General features: G+C 49.7%; 1 protein-coding gene across 1 annotated transcript in view; it reads left to right on the top strand.

The window, feature by feature from the left end:
- Positions 1–13,037, top strand: part of LOC125954538 (DNA N6-methyl adenine demethylase-like) — a 49,420-nt gene that overhangs the window by 15,883 nt on the left and 20,500 nt on the right. The window lies entirely within an intron of this gene.

Genomic DNA, 13,037 nt, shown 5'->3' with positions numbered 1-13,037 from the left:
CATCTTCGTCCAAACAAACTATTATTCCATTTTCTTCTACCACTCACACACACACACAGCGAGAGAGAGATCATTCCGGTAAGATGCAACGCGGCATCGCGCTCGCTGTTAGTGCCTAGTGTGTGAGTGCACGGGGCGGCGTATGATTTATATGTTTTAATCAAAATGATTTATATTACCTCAGCCACTTCAAGCACACACACACGCACATGCTCATACATTCTTGAAATGGAAAGTGTTGAATGGAAGGTGCTCGGCCCAGCATCGCTTCTCGCTTATGATGGAGGCTGGAAAGTTAAATATGATGCGTCCAGTCCAGTCCAGTCCAGCGGCGGGGTGGGGGAAATTTATTACCGAATTTATTAGTACACCCCTTCGCTGCACCTTCCCACTTCGGATTCTACGTGCTCGCTCGCTCAGACAAGAAAATTACCTTCCTGGAAAGTGGAAATATCTTTTCATAAAAGTGAACCCGTGACTTCGTTTGATGGATTGCTCTCGCGCCATCATCTCTCTCGAGATAGTTTCCAATTGTTGTTCGAGTAATGGTCTCCTGTCCTGGCCTGTAGAAAAGTGGCCAAAGAACAGGAACTTCGAGAGAATTGTTAACCGTTTTTCGAAGTAACGTTTGCAGTGTTTTATTACAAGAACTAGCTAGAATCGAGGAGCTATGTTGAGAACGTTGTACCTCGGGCTGTGTCTAATCCTCCTCTAATTAGCCACATACCAGAAGAAGGGGGGAGGGGGTTGGTAGTTTTTTTTTTGGGAGGATAATTGTTCCGAAAAGACATTAAAAAAAGGCCCTCCCCTCCTCGGCGGCCAATCGCTCGCGCGTTTCACGTAAGACGAAACCTCTTAAGCCTCTTATTTTGCCAATTAAATCCTTTTCGCTGTTTCAGCACCGCACCCCTTGCCCCGTCCACTCGACACGGAAGCTAACGAGCTAGTGTGCTGCACCCTTGACTCCCCTTAGAGCCCTCCCTGTTGGCTCGCAATCCGAGGGATATTTATTTTCATTTTATTGCCCCGCTACTAGAAACTAGCGAGCAGCACCGGCAGCAGCAGCAGCCGCAGCAGTAGCAGCATTAGCAGCTTCCTTAAAACGCCTTTTACTACATGGCCTATACCGATTCCCACCGAATCCACCAGAGGGCAGAGGGGAGGGCCCCTAAACACGAGGCGGCAGTTGCGGACGTCGATTTCTCGGAATTTGCGCCCCCCTCCTCGTCGGTACCTTGTGTCACCACTTGGAACCTGTTGGATCTTTGTGCTGCTGTTGTTTTATGCTGGTGGCTTTTGTGTTTTATGTTATCCTCTCTCTCTCTCTCTCCCTCTATGCTATGTCGCCTCCTAATGCTTGTCGCAAACCACCATCACCACTTCCCTTCATCTAGTACACACCGCACCCCTTCAAGCCATGCCAAGTGGTTGTGAGAAAGTCAAGGAGCTTTCCATGTACGTTATGTACCTTCTCTTCCTCTCATTTTTCTCTCTCTTGTCTTATCACGCACCCCTTTTTATAGAGGAGTGTGTGTCGTGCCACCGAACCTGCTTTAATGACGGTTAATTCTGCGCCTTTTTTTCTCTTCTTTTCATAACTTCGTTTGCTGCGTTGTTGTCCGGATTCCATGAAATAGGACTCCTAGCAGAAGAGGGTTGTGGCGGCTCGTGGGACTCGTGGGTTAATTGTTTGATTAGCGACCGCGGTTGCCTCATTCTCTTCGATCTGTTACTACTCCCCTTGCGTTTCGTTTCCTGCTCTAGCGTTGGATTATGTCATTTGTTGGTCATGATATAAGAGTAGATCTAAAGGAAAGCGACTTCAATTTTGCTACAGTACAACTCTCCACCAACCGCCAAGAATGTCTTAATCATCCCGCTCACTTGCAGAGAGATCCTTTTTAAAGACTAAATACCCCACGGATCTGCCTCGTAAACATGCCGTTGCTGCTGCTGCTGCATTCCTTCACCAGGCGCGAGGTGTCGAGAGTGAGGGAGGAAACTTTTCCAAACATTCCACCAACAACAAGGAAAAAAGGAAGGAACGAACGAAAAAAAAATCCGTAAAAGTGTCGGTAAAAGCTACCTCCCCGCCGCCGCAATTCGTTATGATGCCGTCTTATCATCGCCCTCGGTGCTGATTAGGCAATTAGTGTGCCGGCGAGCCTTGTGAAAAATCCAAAGAAAATGCAAAAAAAAACTAGGGACGAAACGCCTGCTGCGATGCCGGTGAGGAATTGGATAAAAGAAGTTAAAGTAGCGACCGCGTGCCACGTGGAAAATCGTGGATACTGGGGAGTAGGGAAAATCAAAACACAGGCGCCCACCACCAACGAAGCCACAGGCGGCGGTGGCGAAGGAGTGTTGTAGATTCTGCGAAAAAGTCTTGGTGTGACCGGTCGGCTGGCTCTGAAGGTGTGGGATTACGACGCTGTACAGCTCGTTCGGAGGAGGGTTCCTCTGGTGTCTAGAAACTTTGTCCTGTGCGTCTTGCGTTGACTTCGAAGGGCAAGAAAAGGAGGAAGAGGAGAAAGAAGTTACACTGGAAGGCACTCGAGGAATTTCGTTAACACTCAACAGCCCAACAGCCCAACCACCAGCAATCCACCGATTTTTCGTGGCTTTTCCAAGTGCGCAGTGGGAGGGAGTGATGCGCCCGGGAGCGCCCAAATTACGCGCCTTTCATTCATTAAATTCTGACGCCTGGTCGCGCTGTGGCCGGACCGGGGGGGGGTGGAAAATTATCGTAATTTGTGCCTTCGTTTTTCGTGATGCCTTACGTCTACCTTGCGGTACTAATGTTGTATCTTTTTCTCTTCTCTCTCCAACAGGTAAGCGACAAAAAATCGGTTAGTGGGCCTTTTGGAAAATTCATCATTTTCCTCTGCTTCTTTCTCTCACTCCTGTACGGTATGATAAGATAAGTAAGATAGTTAGCTTCTTCCGTGTGTCTGGGTGCCTCCACAAACTCAATTTATGCCACGATTTCCGCGCTAGCACTCCGCGAGTGGAGAGGGGATTCCAGCAGCCAACAACGGGAGTTAATTGCACTTCGGTGCAGCAGCACCAGCGCTCACGGTTTGCAATTTAAATTCCAAAACTGCATTCGCCCCCGCGCTCGCACACACACACGCGGGCGAAAAGTGCAAGAAATTGGCACACCAGCAGCAGCATCCATTTTGATAAATAATTCAACAATCCAACAACAACGGCCTCAGTGGCCGCAGCGGCTAACAGTCTCTTGTCTGCTGCTGGCCATATCACGATCACAGGAGTAAAAAGCAATTTAGATGCACCTCTCTGGTGGGGGCCGCAACCTCCGGAAAGACGAAAGAGAGAGAGAGAGATATATATACGATGGTTGCATTGGCCTCCAGCGGTTGAAAGGGTTCAAAGGAACGCGTGCCAAATGTGGGAGAAAGTGCGTGGAAGAACCAGGAAGCAACACGGTGAAGGCTGTGGTAATGGTGTTGGTCAATAAAAACCATAAACCACCACCACCACCACATGGAGCGAGGAGGTATGCGGACACACTTCCACTTCCCTCTCTGAGAAAGTGCATCTCGTGGTGCATCATCGTGTGTCGCACCGCGAATTGCGAGGTGAAAGTATGCAAATATCTCGCTGTGTGTGCGTTTGTGAACCCACACATATGACCACCTCTAGAGGTGTCAATCGTATGAGGGGTACCGGTTGGTCGAGTTGTTGTTTGCTCGACGACTGCACGGAGGATGCTGCAACATGTTTACACTAGTCGTTGCTGCTGCCACCATCTTGCAAGCAGATGTTTTACTGGAACGTCTCTAGGAAGAGGCTGCTTCCTGAATTCCACGATTTCGTCAGACATTTTAGCGGAAGAGCTGCACTCACTGGAGTTCGAGGTTAATATCAGCATAAACTAGAGATGTTGAGTTGCATTAATTCGAAATGGAAATGAACCCTCTAAAAAGGTTAATCCGATCTTCAGCAGACACTGCGCTTTTCATCGCCGCTATTAATCAAACTTTTTAGCTGAAATATCGCGCGAACAGCTGACCTTCCGCTAGCTGACTATTTGCATTCCTGGTACCCTCCTTTTATGCCATCACGACCATGGCGTAGAAATTGTGGTTTAAAAATTTAAATAAACTAATCGGAAATGCACCATAAACTAGCGTATTAACGGCCGCGAATCTCATGAATACCAATCACTACCAACAGCACCATCAGGGAATCAACCGAAAAAAGAAATAGAAATCCTTAAACAAGTTCTCACCGATCGCCGCAAACAAATCACGAAAGCACCTCCTCCTACGCACGATGTTTTGGCAAAAATATTAGTGTCGTGGAATGTCGTGGCCACCGTCACCATCGTGGACGTTCGCCTCAAGGAAACACTCCCCCGGTTGCAACGTCACAGTTATGTCAGCGTCAAGAAGAAGACGACTCGGCCACTCGAGGACGCAGACAACAACGAACATCATCATCATCATGGTCGTCGTCGTGGTGGTGGCGACTTGCGAATCGATCGATCGATGTTCACCTTCCGGTCCGGTGTGTCCAACCAGCTAGTCAGCCAGCGAGCGTATTTTTAGCCTTTTCTCGTTTCCTTTGGATGGGGTTTCCCCTCGGTGCTGGTGTGCGTGCGTATGCACATCGATCCAACACCAATAGTCCAATGGAAGGTACGCTGAGTCACGCGGTCCCCGGTCCCGTTATGACATTGTAGTAGATCCAGCGTTTTTTTGTTGTTGACCTGCTCTCGATGCTCCATTTTCCATTTATGCAGACGGGATGCTGCAGTTGCTGCCTGGGGGGATCATTGCCTTTTTTTCGAATTCAATTCCATATCCACCAGTTGCTCCGGGAACAGTAGCAGCAGCAGCAGCAGCAGCACAATGTTTGATGTGACCATTGGTCGGGAAATTGGCTCGCAATCAAATCTGATTTGCTGCCAGACCAACAAAAAAAGGAATCGAAATCATTCGCCATAACGTCACTTTAGTGCCCAGTGTGTGTGTGTGTGGCTGTTTGTGGGGTTGGTTGACTATTAATTGACAAACAAGGCGTCGCCGTGCAACCTGTTTCCGGATCTGCACCTGCTGGTGTAGCAATATATGCTATCGGTATTGGCATCACGTGGAGGTGGAGGTGTCACCATCCCATGCCTATCGGCACACTCGACACATCATGATGATGATGATGATGTCATGAGCCACGGGGGGTGTCCAAAATTGAATATGAAATGCAGAAATGAATCGAGATCACACTCCATTGTGGTTGAGGTTGGACTTGACCTTTCAATTGTTAGTTTAATGTTGCGATCGACTCGACGGCCATTATGCGGTTAATAGAATCGGAATGATGACATCATCATTCAGCAGCAAGCCAGCGTTAATGCATGGCTTTCAATGAAAGGAAGGATAGTGACGTTTCATGATAACCAAACGAATGCAACCGAACGGTTGATTACCAACCCCTGGTCTGGTCTGGCATGCTCGCTCGCTATCCTGTTGCTGATTCATTTGCCGGCATTCCATGCCAATTTCGGGGCCCCCACCAATGCACACACACACAGCACAGCACAGAGCATGACACGATGATAGGCAGGCAGCAGCATCAGCACGCGAAACGCCGCGCGAATCAATTGATCGAGAAAACAGCCGAAAGCTGGCTAGCTGGCTGGCTGGCTGGCTGTCTGGCACTGCTGCAGCGGTGCTCATTGACATAACAAATATGTTGCGGCCACTTCCTCTGCGCCCGAAAATCCCCCCCAAAAAAGAAGCAACACGTGAATAAACCGTGAACGGAAGTGGCAATCAATTTGAAACCAATTTTCGGAACCAACCGAAATGGGTGCACCACCCCCCGGAGGGTGATGATCGCGTGTCATCGCCGGTTGCTTGCTGTTGGTGTGGTGTGTGTTTATGTATGCGGCGGCGTCGCCACCGTTGGTGGTGGTTGATGACACACGCGATAGAGTTGTGTGGTGGAGGAAGCATCACCAGATCCAAGAGGAGAGGACCGCACGGTGATGATGATGATGATGATGCGCGCCTGACGGTTGGTTGCCATTCCATTCGACGACGCACACACACACAGCGCGTGAATGTGAATGAATCGTTCGGTGCGTCCGGGTGGAAGGCGGGAATGGGAATCAATGAATGGTCGCGTGGTGTGTGTCGCGATGTGCCTGCGGCCGGGGTTGCTCATTGATACGCCAAAAAAAGCGTTGGCGCCACCCTTCCGAGGGAGCGAAGATTAAAATAATATTATGAAAGGGCAAAACGAAACAAAAAACGACTCAACATAACAGCACATAACATCCCGCCGGGAACTCGATTCGAACCAAAAACAAAACAAACACGAAAAACACGAAACGAAATGCTGGAGAGAGACAGCGAGAGAGAGAAAGAGAGAACTGCACATTGCACATGCACCGAGCACCGATACGCACGCAGCAGCAGTCCAAGCGGATTGCATCGCTCTTCGGCCTCGGTTCTCGGTGTGCTGCGGATTCGGTGAATGAAAATGGAACCCAGCGACCACGGAATCGAGCATTTTAAGCCCCCCCTCCGAGGGTGGTGCGTGTTGTGGTTTTAACACCACCCGCTGGAGAGTGTTGCCATCAATTAAAATATTCATCGGACGCACGCTGCAGCCAGCGATGGGTGAAGGGGAGGCACGTAACTGTGTCATCTCGTTCTCTCTCACCCCTTCTTGGTGCTCTCTGTTGTGTCGCTTTATTCGATCGTCGTGATGATGATGATGATGATGCCGGTGGGAGCCGGGTGTGTGGAGATTTCGATTTTCACTTTCAATATTGCAATTTACGGACCATACGGACGGGGTGTACGGACCGATCAGCTGGTTGACAGATGTTAACGATGATGCGCGTTTCTGGCGTTCGTTAATGCGCGCGTTGTGGCGGGTTGTTTGCCGGACCTTTTTTATCTTTTTTGGGAGGACTACTGGGGGTCATTCAACTGCAACCCAATTCGTTTATGCTCATGTTTATCTTCCGGTTTATATGCTATCGGCCTACGGCCACGGGGTTGACACGAGAATCAAGGGAAGGATTCATTCATAATAATCTCGACCGCCGTGTCTGCGAGATGAATGAATTAAAGAAAACTCACCCGGGGAAAGGCTCCTTCCACACGATACTGTTCCTTCTTTTCGTCCTTTTGCGAAGCCCCTTTTACGGCGAAACCACGGTCTCGGGTCTTGGGTGATCTTGGGCAGGTTAAAAAGGCAAAAGTTTGCGACCCTCCGGTTCCCCATTTTGGGGCGAAGAAGCAATACAAATACATAAAGAAAAGGGAAGTCACATGGCACCACTCCGGTGGACCATAAGTTGTTGGGTTGGGTCCTTCGTACCCTCGTAACCGCACCACCATTTTTGTATTTCGTGTTTGGGGCATGCCCTTTAGGTGATAGAGGAATAACAGGAAGAAAACGGCGAAGAATTAGGGCAAAAAGATGAAGAGATGAACGGAAAACAAACAACGGGGAAACCCTTGTCTTGTTTTGGCCCCAGGAAATGCGCGGGGAACTCGAACCGTTTGGTCCAGGCCCTCCTAGGCCAGTCTAGAGGTCTGGCGAGACATCGACAGTCCCAGGATTATGCTTCTGCCGCTGGTCTGTCTGTCTGTCTGCCTCCCTAGGTACTTGTTCTGGCCGCCGGGGATGTTGGGATTGACCGCCAAAAAAGTTTCGTCCCTTTCTGTGCGGAGGGGCGAATGGACACGCTACCGGTTATTACCGGTTCGTTTCCTTCTCCGTCCGTCCTACTGCTTAATGTTGCGGAAAGAAGGACGCGTTGGATAAGTTGGACACTAAAGGAAAAAAACCCAAAAAAAGGATCCCCATTAAAATGGACGTCCTCTTCTCTCTTTCTCTCTCTTCTTTCGATTCCTTGGCGTGTTTTGCCCGTTTTTCCAAGACCAACAGGTTCCGCGGACAACCGGTCGTTTCGCAACGTCGCTAGCCACAGACTTTAAACTCCTGGGCCTCTGTCCGTGCGCGGCGCCTTCTGCGGTGATTTTGGTTCTGTTTTTTCGGTTCCATCGCTAGAAAGGAGTAGAACGACCGCCATTAGACGACTCGCTTCTGCTGCTGCTGCTGCCAGACCGGAACGAGCGCCTTAAAGTGAGCTGCTGCTGCTGCTTTACCCTCCCTCGCTGGTTCGAAGAAGTTCGAATTGCTTTCTGCCTTCGCTCCCTTCGTTTTTTGTTGTTTTGTTTTGATGACTTGCCAGCGAGCGGGAGGAAAGGAATGGTCCGCCCCGCTATAACTCCAGAATGGCCAGAAACAAACTCTGAAGCTCTGGGCTGCTGTTCGGGGGGTTCTGGGGTGTCGTTCTGCCATGTTCTGCGTGTTGTTGCTGCGTTTTGTTAGATCGATATCAACAACGCGTGCCATCGCCTCCGCTGCCCTACTCCTCCTCCAGCTCCCTCTCCTTCTTCTTCTGAGACAAACGCCAGCTGGCACCATCGACGACGACCGACGACCGACGACTGACGTTGATGATGATGGGCTTCACCTGTTCTAGTTGTTATGACAGCTAATGACCTTCCGTTTGAGGGCCCCGGGCATTTATCTGTGCGTGCGTGCATGCGAGTGTGTGTGTGTGCTCGTAAGTGTCTTGTCTTTTGTCTGCACGTGTGTGTGCGCGAAGGAATCAAGTTTTGTGCAAAACTTTTCCTATCGAAGACCAAAGTTCCGAAGACCGATGTTCGATGTTCACTTCGTTGCCAGCCAGAAAGAGCACATTGTGTGTTGCCATTCAAGGACGAAATGATAAATAGGTGTTTAATTTACGTTCTCGATCGTTTTCTGTTGTCAGAACCCGCCACAGAGTGTGACAGAGCAGTCCTTGGATGAGGTTTCTGCCTTCTGTTTCATTTTTCTTCTTTGTGCTAAATTATGCATTCCAAGGCCAAGAAGTGCTCCGGTTAGGAATAGGAACCTTATTTAAGGACATGTGTACCACCGCCACCAACACCGAATCAGGTCACCTCGGTAACACTTGTTTGTCATAAATGATATGACCTAAAATGGGGTCGTTTTTGGACCCGCGGGCACTTTAAGCACCACTCGCTTGAAGCCAGAAAGGAAGGATCATTAGGAAGGGCGGAACGACGCCTCAAACGCGGTTTTGTGACAGGACAGACGACGCGCGAAGACGGATGATGAATGATGTGTCTCGCAAATAGTCTCTTGGACTTCGATTAAACAAAAGAGAAACGCATCGCCATCGCCATCATCATCATCAAAACGGTTTTACTTTGGGATCATTAGCGGGCCCCAACTGGAGCACACGTGTGTCGGTGTGTGTCGGTGTGTGTGTGCCCCCAAGTGAAGTTGACCCCCGTAATGATGGAGATGAAGAGCGCGCGCGCGAGAGAGACAGATAAAAACAGATAGAGAGAACCATCATTAGAATCGAAAATATTTACCTTTTCGGCCGTACCCGACCACTCTGTGCCGTGCAGCGGCCAAAATCGGTTTTCGGCGTGGCCTTCCCCTCTTCTATCGAGTGTTGGAGCAAAGAACCAGCGCCAGCAGCGCCCCTATGACGGTGCGCACACGTTTCCTGCGCTAATGAGCCCCGTTGTGGGGGTTGTTGGTCCTTTGGTTAGAAAATATCGTTTCCCGATCATTAGTGGCACCGAAGCAGTGGCATCAGAGGTGGACGAACGAGGAGTAGAAACAGGAGAGGAGACACACATCGACACACACCCTTATCGAGGGGTCATGGTTTGTGTTGTGTTTGTTTTCCTGCTCTCTGAGAGGAGGAGAGGTGGTGCTGGTTTTACATTACATTTCATTTCCCCTTTTTTATGTGATTTCAACATATAACACTCGCAATGCTGAAAAGTTGCGAGTTAATTACACCAAAAACGCAAACTCTCGCCTCCGAGCTCCGAGCTGTTTTGGATAGTGCTGGAACCTGGTTTTCCCTCCGGTCCCCGGACCACCCCGGTGCGTTGTTGTTTGAAGCTTCTACCACCCCCCAAACCCCTCCAAACATTGAACATAATTAATGACTTTCGAACTGGGTTTGCTGACAAGCGACAACGACAACGACGATGACGAAGATGTCAAGGACGGGGATCAGCAGGAGGTTGCCGAAATGATGAAAAGTTGTTTGCCACAAAATTGCGACAACAAGTTGCGTTCCAGCCCGGACGATTTTGTGTAACAAAAAAAAACAACAAGGAAAAAAGAAAGCAAATCCTTTTTGCTCGTGGAAGGTAGTTTCTCTACACCGGCTCATTGTGAAACTTTCAAACAACATTTTCGACGGGCCGTCGAAAAACCAATTTCGAGCGCTTCGAGGGTAGTTTTACCTAATTTCCGTCTTTTTGGGGCGGCTCATTTGACAAGAAAGTGTGATTGTGCTTATTGAGGGTAGGAACAAGAAGGAAGGAGTGGAGAGACGCAAAGCGTCGTCCGTCGTTCGTTCGTTCGACGCAAAATTCTAATCAAAAGTTCTCCAGCTCTCGGCCATTCGGGAGGAAGTAATTAGAATTTTGTTGCGCCAGCGCGCGTCTCAGGGCCAGAGAGGAATGGAATGGTGGTAGTATGGTGGGGGGAGATGGATGCGCGATTTTGGTATGCAAATTCAGCAATCAGCATCAACCAGCCAGCCCCAGGAAGCACATGATATGATGTACCTTGGCGCGAGTGATGCCTCGTCATCATTCAATTTATCCACCAGAGGACCGGAGCCGCATGCCAGAAGCCTACTAGTGGATGTGCTGACAAACTATTTTTATAAAATGAAAAAAAATCGCTTCCCTCAGCTTGGGTTGGGATGGTGAAAGCGTAGCAACAGGGAAGCGCACGCGAGGGAAGCAATCAAGGAAGAAATGGTTGTTTACATTGGCTTCATCGTTGTTGAAGATGATGAAGATGCGATCCATCAAGCGATGATGGAAGCGTACAGGCAACAATAACCTCACACACACACACACACACACACACACACACACACAAACTCTCGAGCTAGCTCGTCACGCAACAGACGCTTGCAACCAACAACCACCGAGTGTCGAACGCAAGATGGCGCCACCGAGCGGCGTTCTAACCTCAAAATTAGCAGCAAAGGCAGATACGTCGGTGGCATCCATCATCCCGGTGGAGTGTGTGTGTGTGTGCCGCCCCCAGCATAATCATTTTCGCTTGCAGTTTGCCACGAACGCCAGGGAGAACGAGAAGAGCATTTGGTTCTGATGATGCTCCACCGAAAAACCCCCGGAAAACGGAGGGAGTAGTGTTTGTTGGTGGTGCTCATCAAATAGCAGACGCCTGACGACGTGTTTGGTGTTCTTGCCTCTTGTGGCAAACACAAAAGGCATGATAGAGAGCGCGGGGGTTTGTGGTTGCTGTTGGTCACCAAAAATTTGCTATCAAAGCAGCTCATACCGATGCTGATGATGATGATGCAAACATCGAGCATCACAGTATGCGGGTAGTTGGTACACCTGAGCGGGATTTTGGAGACGCCCCTTTGGGATTCGTATCCTCGCAGGAAACAAGAGCACCTCCCGAGAACGACCTAGAAGGCACTGAGGTCTAATCTATTTAGTTTTGATATTTACCAACACAAACTAGGTTGTGGTTGTGTGCTTTTCCCACTTCCAGACAGCGGCTACTAGGATCCGTTTCCTTAGATCTCGTTATTTATCTACGCGAAAAGCGTGTGATCGCCGGGCCCTGTGTTGTGCACTAGCAATTGCAGTAGACACTGGCGCAGGTGAACCTCACCTCGAGCGCGAGAGAGAGAGAGAGAGAGCGACGACGCAATGGCGGCCATTTTGTCTCGAAAATGCCGAACCGAGGGCATTCTGCACAATTCGTTGACTCGCTTGCCCTGACTATACAACATTCATACTCCGAGTACGAAATGTCATGCCCATAACCTCACTTACTGTGTGTGCGTCTAATGCACCCCGAAAGTGTTGCATCACGTGTCCGGGATGTGCCGCCGGGTGTGGTGGGGTTCGATGGCGTGTTGAAATTGATTGCAGATGAAATTAATGGTCCGTAAAAGTCAAATTTTCCCGAAAAACATTCCCTATCACACGCCTAATGTACCATGTGCTGTGTGTGTCTGCACACACTACTGCATGGAATGGGCGGGCATGCCGGCCTCCACTATGCTGGCTTGTGGTGTTCCGCCTCGATCGAGGTTCAATTTGGTCCCTCGACACACCCCTTTGCTCTTCCTCCTCAGTCCAGGTCTCATGTAGCCTGGGCCAGTGTCGAAGCCAAGATAACGGATGAATAATAACGATAATTAAAGGCGTGCAAAGGCGTCTCGGGGGTCCTTTCCTCCGGCCACTGCCTACTGCTGCTTTCTTGCTCTTGGGGCCAAAGTCTGGGAACGTCGTCTGGGATGTATTTTTATCGAACTCCTCCCGCCATCCGCCGGCGAGGTCCTCCTCACTGCTGACGATGCAACAGCGCACATTGTGCGCCATGTCGATGTACGTGTGTGTGTATGTGCCACCCCAAGAAGGGTGCGCCCAGTTGAAGCGTCTCCTCCTCGGCACGACGCCACGACGACCAAACCGACGGCTGCATTGTGCGTTTCGTGCACTTTCTGCGCTTACGGACCTTAGGTGCTTCGCGAGAAACAGAAATGGCGAATAATGGTGGTGGTGGTGGTGGTGGCCCCCTCCCTCTAGTCACACTGCGGTGTGCTGTGTGACTCAGCAAGGATCGTTGGATGGCGACGGCCCAAGGGGTGCTGAAATGAATTGTTATTAATACCATTAATTAGTATTTACTATTATTAGATACGCCACGATGATAGTGAAGGAAGTGAGCTAGCGATGGTGGTGGTGTTGGATGCTGACTTAGAGTGCACCAGAGAGGCCACAGTGCTCCTTGCCGGAGTCTTAGTTTATAGTTTTCCATTCTCTTTCTTATACAATCATCTCCTTCTGCTCCGCTTGCTGCTTGCCTTTAGTCGCCGTTCGATGAAGGAAATGGCTTGCAATTTATATACATTTGTCCCCCTTTTCTTCCGCAACCAGCCGGTCGAC

The sequence above is a fragment of the Anopheles darlingi genome, chromosome 3 (genome assembly GCF_943734745.1).
Source record: "Anopheles darlingi chromosome 3, idAnoDarlMG_H_01, whole genome shotgun sequence".
Classification (NCBI taxonomy): domain Eukaryota; kingdom Metazoa; phylum Arthropoda; class Insecta; order Diptera; family Culicidae; genus Anopheles; species Anopheles darlingi.
The sequence above is the reverse complement of the archived record's forward strand: the minus strand, read 5'-3'. Positions and strand labels throughout refer to the sequence as shown.